General features: G+C 42.0%; 1 pseudogene; it reads right to left on the bottom strand.

The window, feature by feature from the left end:
• Positions 1 to 393, bottom strand: part of LOC101757220 — an 8,008-nt pseudogene extending 7,615 nt beyond the window's left edge.
• Positions 394 to 13,590: the final 13,197 nt, after the last annotated feature.

Here is a 13,590-nt window from a genome sequence, read left to right as displayed (position 1 = left end):
GAGATGTCGCATGTATTCTAGAATGTGGATTGACCTACTAGGGCTATCAAAACGCTACGCCGTAACAGGGTAGTTATAAAGGTAGCTTTCGGGTCTGTCAAGAAGCATGCTATGAGACATGGTCAAATCAAGATGGGATTTGCCCCTCTCTGATTGAGAGTGATATCTCTGGGCCCCTCGAGTGATCGGATCAGAAAATGCATGGCCATGCTACCTACGGTTTGAGAGAGACTCTCACCGGAGGGCGGGGTCAGCGGGTTGCCGGCGGCGGCGGCGGCCATGGCGGCCGAGGCAACGCACGCACCCGCCGCGTGCTGGGGGTTTTTCTGTGGGTGCAGAGCGCGAGACGGGAGTGGTGCGGCCGGTGAAATGCGTCGTGTCCGTGACCGCAGGGTTGTGCTCCTGTGGGGACTGGGGTGGCGCCGTGGCGGAACGACATCCTCTGCCTTTGAGTCAATGCTATATGGGCCCAAATACAAAGAGGCTCAAAGGTAGAGGTCACGTCGAATATATGATAACTATAAAACTAATAAAACTAATTAGATAGATGGAGGCTAATTCACGAGAGAAATCTATTAAGCCTAATTAATCTATCATTAACAAATAGTTACTGTAGCATCACATTGTCAAATTATGGACTAATTAGACTTCATAGATTCGTCTCGTAAATTAGTCTCTATCTATGCAATTGGTTTTGTAATTAGTCTATGTTTAATACTATTAATTAGTATCTAAACATTTAATGTGAGAGGAATTCTTAAAAAACCAAACTCCCCTTATGCTTCGATCAAATGCGCACCCGTCTCCCATCTGCCTTGGACTTTAGGTCCGAACTGCTGACGCGCGCACGGTGGGGACAGGTGGCAACGACGGGCTAGCCGGCATGTCGAGGTGGCGACACGAGATGTGGACTGGAAGTGGCAGTGTAGGGGTGGCAACTGGCCAAGCGTACAGGTTACAGTTGTGACGATTGTAATTTTTTTAGAGGGGTGACGAAACCAAATCATCCCAATCAAAGACCTATTCTAAAAATTTTGGACTGCCCAGATTTTAGTATGGTAAATTTTGGACACCAACTAATCAGCTCGTAAAGCTAACTCAGCTAGTTTATATAAGTATGCCACATCAAATTTTTTTCCATGTGGAAGAGAGAGAATGAAGAGCAAGAGATAGTCTCATGCACACATCTAAGGTTGACCCGTAGGTTACATAGACATAAGAGTTAGAGTTTGACTCTAATTATTGGAAGATCCATCTCTTGCACTATCTCAAATGTATGAGCTAGTAGTTGACTCTAATTATTGGAGTTGGAGAAGGCCTAATACTGATGTAATGGTGGGCCGGGTAATCGTACATAATACTAATGGTGGGTTGGGTTGACGGGTTCAGCGAGTTTGCTGACCTCCGGGTTGCGCGATGGGGTGAGTTGGGTTGGGCTGGCACGATTGAGGCATGTCACAGGTTGGCTTTCACAATTTCTTAGTGTATATCCTGTTGAAACAAAGATTTTTTTTTGAAAATTCGAGATAACCCTTAGTACTTAATAAATCCAAATAGTCAAACGGTCAATTAAATTTATCAAAATCACAAGGATAACTCAAATTCATAAACCCAAAGCAAAAGGAAAAGAAACGAGGAAGCTGACCATGATTAAATTAAAGAACTTTAAGGAAACACCTAAATCATAAACCGGAAATTACTCCCTGCACCAAAATAATGTAGTGGTAAGCAAACCATCCATGTTACACAGGCTGCCATTTTAGCAACACTTGCCGTGTCACTTAGGACGAGGGATTACCATTTTTCTAGGATTTAACCCACAAGCCAGCTAAATAATTACCTCATTTAGGTTTGGAAGGTAAGTGTTGTTGGTTTCAGTGTGGATTGGGCCAGTAGGTCAAATCGAGGTTGGCGGGCTTGGGCCTCATCCGTGCAAAGCTAGCCTCTGAGCTAGGATAATCACAACGCAAAAGAGGCCACATTTTTTAAAAGAAAACGAGGGTACACTTTTAAACCTAGGGCAATGGATCTAACTGATTTTGTTGACCCAAAATCTAGATCTCAGATTTCTATGTTGAACAATATGAAGGACCTGGGAGATCTGGTTAACTCTAGTGCAGGCTCCAAATTGGCTTGCGAGTGGTGCAAGGCGTGCCAGTCAATTTGACTTAAAAATTGACAAGGTAAACATTAAATTCCTAAGCCGATCGGCCGCAAAGTCTTTCGAACTCATGGGTAGGCGTTCTTAAATAAACATAATGGCAAATTGATATTTAATACAAGCATGTGGTGTAAAAATATTAATAGCATGTGCCATCGGCTATATCAGCCGACATGCTAAGATAAAGCATCGTAACACAACAACCATAAAAGGGAACCTTTATTAACTACGTACTTATCAGATAAGCTAACGGATCTAGCCAATGTCTTGATAAGTGTATTGAACTCAGATAAGATAACATGAATGAGAGGGCATTGGCATCGATCTACTAACCTAAAAGATTAGAATGTAACAACAAGGATGAGCCGATGCTGACCGTACACAAGCCAGATACATTAACAGATCTTAAGTAATGTCTTGATAAGTGTATTGAAAATAGACAAGACAATACGAATGAGAGGGCATTAACTTCAATCGGTCAACATAAAGGACTAGAGCATAATCACCAAAGGCCTCTTGCCTATGCTAACAAAATCTAATCAATGTCATGATCATGTATTAAACTTAGACAAGGTAACACGGTGAGAGGGCATTAATATCGACCCGTTAATCTTAACAGACAGGCTTGTGGCAGCAAGGCCTCGCATGCACCCCTATCGGCTCAATGACGTCATCATGCTTCCATAAGATATGGATAAGACCCGACCGAAACATCGGCTCTCAATAGTAGCACACTAATGTCAGAGGCCTGACGGTTAGCAATACGAGGGGCAAGGGTAAATATCTATTGGAACTAGCATATATAAAGCAATGAAAGCATGCAAAGTCTACCAGCCAATACGATCTGATAACTGTGAACGTTGAACAAAGTAAGGGAGCCGATGAAGACAACCTAACCAGATCTAAGCCGTTCGATAACTTGAGCAACGTCAAAAACAAGCAGAATATTGGACAAAGCTTAGAAAGTTCTACTCGGAATCTAAGATAACTCAATAACTAGCCACACAACAATATCACAATATGAGATTTAACTCAGAAAATTCTAATAGAGGTCGTAATGACTGGGTGACGGTACTTACAAGCTCGCCCGATATCGAAGCCGATGCAGCCTTTCGTGCTAGAAGGAACTCGTCGAATCTTCTCTATTCCTACTCCTAGGATTTTGGTGGCGTGGTGCCGAAAGGTTGTATTGATTGATCAAGAGATGCCTGTTAAAATGGCCAGGGGTACATATGTATACCCTAGACTAATGACTCCTACTCAGCTACGATAGTGACTCATACAAAACTTGCTTAACAATAAATATCTAAACAAAAGGAAATATTAAGATAAATGACTCTAGTTCCCTTTATCTAGAATCCCTCTCGATGAAGCTCTTGTCTTGTATCGTCATCATCACCAGGTTCTTGTTTCCCTTTTCTTTCATACATGAACTATTAACATGCAACCTTGCTTCCTCCGTATGAACCTGAATGTGTAGCACTTAGACTCCCAGGAAATCTCACAGGCTCGATATGTGTGTTTTGTTTCCTTTTAAGAAAAGAATATTCCTTTCCTTATTCCAAACTTTATAGGATTTTATGGGATAAAATTTGGTGTCAACATAGGCTCCCCCAGTTTGGAGTATGAACGTTCATGCTTCGAACTTTGTAAGTCCAACGTCTCAATGTTTTGGCTGATACAGTCTGTTTGACCGCTCCATGGACTCGATACCCTGACTTTTCTGTTGCTGCTCTTTCATAGCCGATGCTTCTCTGCAAGCTTCTTCTCAAGTCTTCAGATCTTGTAACAGCACTCTGTCAGCCTCAGGATTGAGCCCATAATATAACTGTTCTGCTTTTTTCTCACTTGATCCTGAGATTTGGTGCCCCCTGAGTTTCTGATTTACTCAAAGGCTTAGATAACTTACAAGAATCAAGCCAACTTTACTTCTCCTGCTCAAATAACTAGGGGTTTTGAAGGATTTTTAAATCAAAACATAACTTTGCTCCTCAAATGATTCTCTTAGATCACTCAATGTGTATGGTTCCTTACCAAGGCATTGGGTTGCCTCTTTTTCTTCCTATTTCTAATAAGTCTTTTCTGTGGAGCTCAGGGTAGGAGATGAAAAGGAGGCATACTTGTATTGCATATTTTGCAAAGTCAAAAACCAGATCCAAGGAAAGAAACAAGTCATACAATCAGATCAAGATGTGCATGTGTGTGGAATTTCTTGTTGAACTCCTTTTTGCATGACTCTCTCTTTTATTTCTTTCTGGTATATGGGCTACCTTTCTCTTTTTTTATGCTTTTGAGCATGGATACCTTTTTTTTTCTTTCCTCTTTTTGCATAGCCCATACCCTTTTGCATAATAAACATAAATAGTCATTTTAAAGAGATGGAGTATTTTTGTGTGGATGGAAGGCATGTTTCTACGTAACTTTCAATGTAGAAGTCAGCATGAGTATATGTGGGGTGCACGTGATTTTGATTATGAAAGTATGACTAGAACCTTTCAAGGGTCACAAACAGTTTTACAAAGCTCAATGCAAAAATAAGTAGTATATGTATAAGGTTTTCAAAGATATCAACATTTGGCTTTTGTAGGAATTCCATATCATTGAGGAGCTAAGCTATTTTTACTTTTGCAAGATAAAATTCCGAAGTATTTTTGCGATAAGAAGTAAGGTTTCTTTCATCATACCATTTCTCCCGATAGATTAGCCGACGCCATGCACTATCCATCAAGCCTCATCTGACGAACCATCTGCCTCTTTGCTTTTATCTGCTTGCTTGATGCGCCACTCCCGATTTTGCCCGTAAGCGCAGATGCTGAACTCTCCTCTTCTGAGTCTTGGTTAAGCCTAGCGCCGTTCCTTTGTTCCGGTAACCTTACGACGGTAGCAGCAACAGTAGCAGCGGAGTCGGCAATAGTAGCACCGCCTTGTGATCCCAAGTCCTTGTTGCTCAATAATAACCATCGACTGCACCATAATTGGATCATCGGCTGACTATCAGCTGATCATCGGCTCCTTGTATTCCACTAGTAGAGAACTGACCTTCCATCCACCCCCTTTTGTCCCGGTTAATATTTGGCCCGTGACCAAAAGTGGCGCACCACCGAAGGCCAGGACAAAAGGTTTGCAAAGGTTGGTAATTCCAACCAGGACAAAAGGGTGAGGCTTTTGTCCTGGTTGGAGCTTCCAATCGAGACTAAACCACCAACCGAGATAAAAGGGGTTGTATTTTATCCCGGTTGGAATTTTCAACCGGGACAAAATCTCCTCCCCTATAAAATTGCTAGTCAGAGAGTTCTTCCTCCTCCAGCCCGAGCCACTCCACTCCACTAGAGACATTCAGCCTCCTCTCCATGGCGACGCTTCAACCCTAGGGGAGGTGCTGCTTGAATTGTTTTCCTCATTTCCGTGGGGATTTCACTCATCCAAAGTGTTGTGAAGGTTAGCTACTTCATCCTCCCTTTATTTATTATTATTGTACTTTGTTTTATGCTTTAGGCAGGGGGAAAATGAGTTTTTTAGAATGAGGGAGAATGGAGAGGATTTTTGTTTATACATGTTTTTGGGCTAGAATTTGATGGATAGCTAGCTTGTTATATATGATTCGTATTAGTTAAAAGAACTTGACCAATATTAGGTATGAGAAAAAATAGAGTAAATGTGTTTTTAATATTTAGTCATTGCAATAAAATTAAGGTAAAAAAATTGTAGGTGTAAGAGATTAGAACAGTAAGGATTAGGATACACCACCGTACAAACAAAATAGTTGAAACAACACAGTAATGATGGAGCTCATGAAGTACAAACCAAATGTTCTTCTGCATCTCTTCGTCATCGCCTTTCCTCCCCGTGGTAGGATTTTTCCTTGGTGAAGACCTCGATGGGGTCTCGTCCGGCGTAACCCTAGTCTTCTTGGGGTCCTCTTGTTACGAAGTAGGATAATTGACTACGTGAAGTCCACTATGGAGCGTTTGTAATCTTTAGTGTATATGTATCTTTATTGTCTTGTTATGCGTGTAATCTTTATATGTATCTTTTGTGATTGTTACGAATGTTGAATGGTTTAATTTTAATTTGAATTGTTTTTATCTTTATGAAGGTTGAGGGGTGTAAATTATGAATATTGATCAAGTTATTTATCTAATGTTTTTTTGCAAGTCCTAAATATTATAATCACATTAACTTTATATTTGCATTTCTCACGTAATACAATGCAGATGGACTGGCAGTGGATGTATAACACGGACAGATGGACAAAGGAGTTTGTTGATGGCTTGCATTATTTTCTCGAAGTGGCCAAAGCGAACAAGTTAGAGAATGGGTTCATATGTTGTTCATGCTTCCAATGCAGTAACAAGAAGGACTACTCTTCCTGAGGGACTATTCACAGCCACTTGTTTAGATACGGTTTCATGCCTAACTATTTGGTTTGGACCAAGCACGATGAAAGAGAGGATGTAATGGAAGACGACGAAGAAGAGGAGGATGATAACTACATTCCAGGCTGGGCTGCAGGCCAAGCTTTTGCAGATACTACAATGGGCGAGACTGATGAAGATGAGTTTGCAGAAGACGGTCCTATTGATGATCTTGGTCACGTACTACGGGATGCACATAGAGATTGCAAAACTGACAAGGAAGCAGAAAAGTTGCAGCGCACGATAGATGATCACCAAAAATTGTTATACCCAGATTACAAGCAGGAGCGTAAAAAATTGGGTACTACACTAAAATTTCTGCAGTGGAAGGCCAAAAATGGTGTGTTCGATAAGGCATTTCAGGGGATATTGAAAATTGTCAAGAACATTCTTCCCGAGGATAATGAATTTCTGTCCACAACATATGAAGCTAAACAGATTGTTTGCCCTATGGGATTGGAGGTTGAGAAGATACATGCATGCCCTAATGATTGTATCCTCTATCGTGGTGATGAATACGAGTGGATGCTTGTCCTGTGCGGAGCATTGCGGTATAAGATCAGGCGAGATAATTCTAGTGATGTCAAGGGACAACCTCCAAAGAAGAGAGTTCCAGCGAAGGTGATGTGGTATTTCCCTGTAATACCATGTTTGAAGCATTTGTTCAGAAACAAGGCGAATGCTAAGTTGATGCGATGGCACAAAGAAGAACGTAAGCAAGATGAGATGCTGAGACACCCCGCGGATGGGGCCTAGTTGAGATCAATTGATAGAGCATTCTCGGACTTTGAAAGTGATGCAAGGAACATAAGGTTTTGTTTAAGTACTGATGGATTCAATTCGTTCAATGAGTTGAGTAGTGGTCATAGTACTTGTCCTGTGATCCTAAGTATGTTCAACCTTCCTCCTTGGCTGTGCATGAAGTAGAAGTTCATTATGATGCCGGTGCTTGTCCCAGGCCCAAAACAACCCGGCAATAACATTGACGTGTACCTAAGACCGTTGGTTGATGAACTTTTACTGCTCTGGAAGGAAGAAGGTGTACGTGTGTGGGATGAGGATAAACAAGAGAACTTTCACCTAGGAGCATTGTTGTTCATAACCATCAATGATTGGCCTGCGTTGAGTAAACTTTCGGGGCAGACAAATAAGGGATATCAGGCTTGCACCCACTATTTAGACGACACAGACAACATGTATTTGAAACATTGTAGGAAGGTCGTGTATATGGGACATCGTCAATTTCTCCCTGCTAACCACCCGTTGAGAAAGAAAGAGATGCATTTCAAAGGGGCGCCAAACCATCGTAAAAATCTGCACACCGTAATGGAAATCATGTCTTTGAGATGATAAAGGATGTAAGGGTAGTCTTTGAAAAGGGTCTTGGTAACGAACCTGTTTCAAATGACGATAACGGACATGCACCCATGTGGAAGAAAAAGTCAATATTTTGGGAGCTACCTTAATGGGAAATCCTAGAGGTCCGCAACGCAATAGACGTGATGCACCTGATGTAGAATCTTTACGTGAACGTGCTAGGCTTCATGGGTGTTGATGGGAACTCAAAAGATACATTGGAAGCACAACAGGACCTGAAACGTATGAAGCAACAAGATGACCTCCATCCAGAAAAGAGAGATAATGGATAGCAGTACTTATGTCCTGCTAGTTACACTCTCAGCAAGGAAGAGAAGGATAGCATATTTAAATGCATGAATAGTATCAAAGTTCCATCTGGGTACTCCTCAAATATAAATGGAATAATAAATATGAAAGAAAAGAAGTTCACAAATCTTAAGGCCCATGACTGCCACATGTTGATAACCCAATTGCTTCCGGTTGCATTGAGGGGTATTCTATCAGAGAATATCCGATTGGCGCTCATAAAGCTATGCGCGTTTGTCAATGCGATTTTGCAAAAGGAAATCGATCCAACGAAGCTAGTAAAGCTACAGAACGTTGTGGTAGGATGTGTTGTCAGCTTTGAGTTGGTATTCCACCATCCTTCTTCACTATTATGATGCACCTCCTAGTTCACCTAGTCAAAGAGATTACTATTCTCGGTCCAGTATTCCTGCACAATATGTGGCCTTTCGAGAGGTTCATGTCAGTCCTAAAAAACTATGTTCTTAATCATGTCCGTCCAGAAGGAAGTATCACCAAGAGATATGGAATAAAGGAGGTCATTAAGTTTTGTGTTGATTTTATTGACTCAATTAACTCTATTGGGGTTCCAACTTCACGCCATGAGGGGAGGCTGCGCGGAACGGACACCCTTGGAAGGAAATCAAGTTTGAGCAATGGTACTAATTTGTTCCACAAAGTATACTTCACTATTCTGCAACAATCATCCTTTGTGGCTCCGTATATCGAGCAACACAAGTAGATTCTATTTTCCCAATACCCGATGAAATCGATCAGATGCCTGGATTATACATCATCACATGGATACTTTTTCCCTCTTGGTTGCGTTAACACTTTATGGGTAACTCCGCAATTCACGAACAACTCGCTTGGTTGGCCAGGGGACCTTCTAGCACAATCGTGAAATTTCAAAGTTACAAGATAAATGGTTATACATTTTACACGAGAGCCCAAAACCAGAAAAGTACGAACCGGAATAGTGGTATCCGCATAGATGTCATAGACAACAAAAGGAGCAAGGACTCGTATTATGGTTTCATAGAGGAGATTTGGGAACTCAAATACGGACCGCTGAACATCCCCCTGTTTTGTTGCCAATGGGTGAAGCTAACTGGAGGTGGCGTAACCAAAGATCAGTATGGAATGACAATAGTGGACCTGACCAAGACTGGATACAATGATGAACCATTCGCCCTTGCCAATGATGTGAATCAGATTTTCTATGTGAAGAACATGTCTAGCAAACCCAAGAAAAATTCAGAAGAGCCATGCACTACTAGATTTTAGGGCTATTGCCACGGCCATCATCCCATCAACTCAAGTTCGTTGCAACAGGTAGGGGTTATTGCAACGATTTTGAGTTTTCGTTGCAACTAGTAGGCGTTATTGCCACCATTTGAAAACTCGTTGGAATAGCTAAGCGATATTGCCACGTATGTTTTTCGTTGCAATATTGACGGGTTATTGCCACGAAATACGCAATGTTGCAGGGCTTTGACATTTTTGCAACGAATTTGTCACGTTGCCACATAGTCCAAGGCAACAACGGAAAATCTGTTGCAATAGGTCGGTGTTGTTGCAACGATTTGAAAATGGTTGCGAGTTGCTGAACAAATTGCCACAGTTTTTTTGCGTTGTTATAAAGTTTTTTTTGCGTTGGAATATGTAAGGGTTATTGCCATGAAATCCGTAATGTTGCAAGTAGGAAACAATATTGCAACGAATTTGTTACGTTGCCACATAGCTCACGGCAACAACAAGAAATTTGTTGCAATAGATAGGTGTTGTCGCCAAGAGTTGAAAAATGGTTGCAAGTTTTACTTAATGGAAAAATTAGAAGATGCGCAATGTGGGAATTGAACCAGGGTCTCCAGAGTTTAGACTCGAGCACCTCACCACCACGCTACGCAATAGTTGGGTGATGGATAGGAGCCGAACTAAAAGAAATAAATTCTATGTTAGTTACAGAAATAAATTCTATGAAAATTCATTACAATAGGTAGGCAATGTTGCAAGGCTTTGACAGTTATTCCAGTAACCTCATTCAATTATTAATTTAATACTATAAATGTATTTGTCAGCTAGACCAACAGATTGATCAAAGGTAATATGACAGATGGGGATCATAACAAACACATTGATAAAGATGAGGCTTATCAAGCAACATTTTTCCACCATGCACACAGGCAGTCCAAAAGAACACGACAGATGGGGATCATAGCACTAGATGTTATGTTACAGACGAAACTAAACACTTTGTGAACCAAAACCTACTTATTGTCTACCTTCTTCTTGCCAAGCCTCTTAACTGCTGCAACTAATGTTTTTCCCTTCTCTTTAGTTATGTCAAGCTTCTTGGCAAGGTCATGGCGCCCCGCACCACTTTGTTGTACTTTTGGTTTGCATGATTTGCGTACTTCTTGAAAGCAGATTTCAACTCATCGAAATCAGTCTGCAATACATCAAACAGTTAAATAAAATCAATCTGCAATACATTCTGACATTCAATGTTCAGATTCTTTTAATGTTCAATGATTAATGTTTAAGGGGTTTATGCATGACTGACATTCTGACATAGATACATAGATAAAAACATAGACATTCCGCTGTTCACATTCCTGTCATGTTCAATGATCAATGTTGAATCAGTCTCCCAAATATTGCCTAAATGTTCAATGGTTCAGGGGTCAATGTGCAACACATAGCTACATAGATAAATGTTCAATGGTTCAATGACTATTTTAACCATCTTTGAATTGTAGTACAAATGAGGGATACGTAGATAAAAACATAGAAGAAAGTAAGAACATTACGATTTCATCGATGCACTGGTCGCACATATGGTCAATATCGTCATCTGTCTCTATGTCGGACTCAGTTTCAGAGTTTAGGCCGATGATAACTACATCAGAATCGTAGTCAGAGTCAGTAGTTATCTTCACCTGAAAAGATTTCCCCGGGGTAAACCCCCTCAAAACCGACCACGTGGTAGGCCGCCTGTTGACGCCGCTGTGCAATTGTTGACACCGTGAGGAAGAAGCCTCTCCATGGCGGCTCCGACCTCCCATGGTGTGGGCCTTCGATGGCGTCTCCAACTTTATGACCTTGTTCCTCCGGGCAAAACGACCCCTAGCATCGCGATGGTACTCCTTGATTGACCCGGGCGGTGCGGATGGGGAGCAGCGGCGACTTGGGAGGGGACCGGATCTAGGGGGAGGTGTGCGGATCTTGGCGAAGGATGACAGAAGGAGGATGGTGAGGAGGTCTAGGCTCGACGAGAGGGGGCGGACTGGACGAGGACGGGAGGGGAGGCGTCGGAGGAAAAAACGGTTGGGATGGGCTTTAGTTTTTTCATGGCACCGGGCTTTGCATTATCTTATGACCCTGGTCGTTGCGTTCGTGCCTGTTGTTTGGTGTCGCTACCCTTGTTGTAGCCCTAGGGTAATTACAGGGTGGCGACGGCAGCAGGGTCTGGTTGCGACGGCAGCAGGGCGGCGACGGCCGGACGTCGGACGACGTGGAGGTAATTATATATAGATGGAGAAAGCAGTGACTTATTAGCGTAATGATATGAGCAACTAACTGTATATGCAGGAGATTAATGTCGCATAATGATTATCGGAGTTGGATGCGGCTGCCACAAGTATCAGATCAGTGGCAAAAAGGATTGAAGAAATTTATGGAGACTAGATTTACAGGCACTTGTAAAGGAGATACGGCACCATGTCCATGTTCAAGATGCCATTCCATGTCATATAGAACAGTTGAGGAAATTAGAAATCATTTGCTTTTTAGGGGATTTTCTGAATGTTTCATCCAACGGGAAGGAGAAGCAAAGGATTCATATGCGAGCATCACTGAAGGAGTTGGCAATGATGGTGAATCAGGGGATGGCCCGTCTATGAATGATTTGGTTTCCTCACTAATCAGTGGTGCAATACATGGAGAAATCCGAATTGAAGAGCCAAATGAAAGCGCTAAGAAATTCTTTAAGTTATTAACTGAGGCGCAGAAGGAACTATATCTAGGTTGCAAGGAGGCTACTAAGGTCTCATTCATTGTGAGGCTATTTCAGATTAAGTGCATGTTTGGTCTCAGTAACAGTGCTCTGGAGGCGGTGCTTCAGCTATTCTCGCTTGTGCTCCCTGAAGGTCATTGTGTTCTAGATAGTTTGGATAAAGTGCAAAGGGTAGTTTGTGATCTTGGGCTGGACTACGAAAAGATACATGCATGTATCAATGATTGTGTTTTATTTAGAAAATAATATGCTGACTTGGATAAATGTCCAACATGTGGAGAGACTAGATGGAAAGCTGTTGGTTCAAGTGAGAAGGAGGCAGCTAGTGGTGATGCTGCACCTAAGAAGCGTGTTCCACAGAAAATCCTAAGGTATTTTCCAGTGACCCCTCGTCTGCAAAGGTTATACATGAGAGTGACCACATCTGAATATATGCGTTGGCATAAGGAGGGACTTGTTCAAGATGGAAAAATGCGGCACCCTGCTAACTCCATGGCATGGAAACACATGGATGAAATTTATAAGGAATTTGCTTTGGATCCTCGTAATGTTAGGATGGGTCTTGCATCTGATGGTTTCAACGGTGTTCAGACATGGGATGCAAAGGTAAAGAAGAATTTCACTCTGCGTGCTGTTCTACTTTGGACAATTAATGACTTCCCAGCATACGGCATGCTATCTGGTTGGAGCACAAAAGGCAAGTTTGCATGTCCATACTGCCACAGGGATACTGACTATTTATGGTTGAAATTTGGTTCAAAGTAGTGCTACATGGGTCATCGCCGCTTTTTACCAATGGATCACAGGTGGCGCCGCAACAAGATTAGCTTTAACAACCAGGTGGAAACTAGGGAGCCTCCAGTGCCACTGGATGGGGAAGGTGTGCTGAAACAGTATGAAAGCTTTGAGCAAGTGCCATTTGGGAACACGACTAAAAAGAGGAAGCAACGTGAAGAGGACACTAGATGGCACAATTGGAGGAAGAAGAGTATTTTTTTGAACTGCCTTACTGGGAAAAATTGCTTGTAAGGCATAATTTGGATGTGATGCACATTGAAAAAAATATATGTGATAGCATACTGGGGACCTTGCTTGACATGGCAGGAAAATCCATGGATAGCGAGAAGGCTCGTCTGGACATGCAACATTTGGGGATGAGGAAGGATCAACATCCTTTGGTGATGAATGACAAATACACTTTGCCTCCAGCGTTGTACAGTTTGGGTCAAGATGACAAGGTATATCTATGCAAATTTCTACAAGGTGTCAAGATGCCTAATGGTTACGCGTCTAATATCAAGAGATGTGTGGATGTGCCGACATGTAAGCTTTCTGGACTTAAAACTCATGAC

Source organism: Setaria italica, chromosome VI (genome assembly GCF_000263155.2).
Source record: "Setaria italica strain Yugu1 chromosome VI, Setaria_italica_v2.0, whole genome shotgun sequence".
In the NCBI taxonomy this organism is placed as follows: Eukaryota; Viridiplantae; Streptophyta; class Magnoliopsida; order Poales; family Poaceae; genus Setaria; species Setaria italica.
This window is presented reverse-complemented; position numbering and strand designations above follow the sequence as displayed.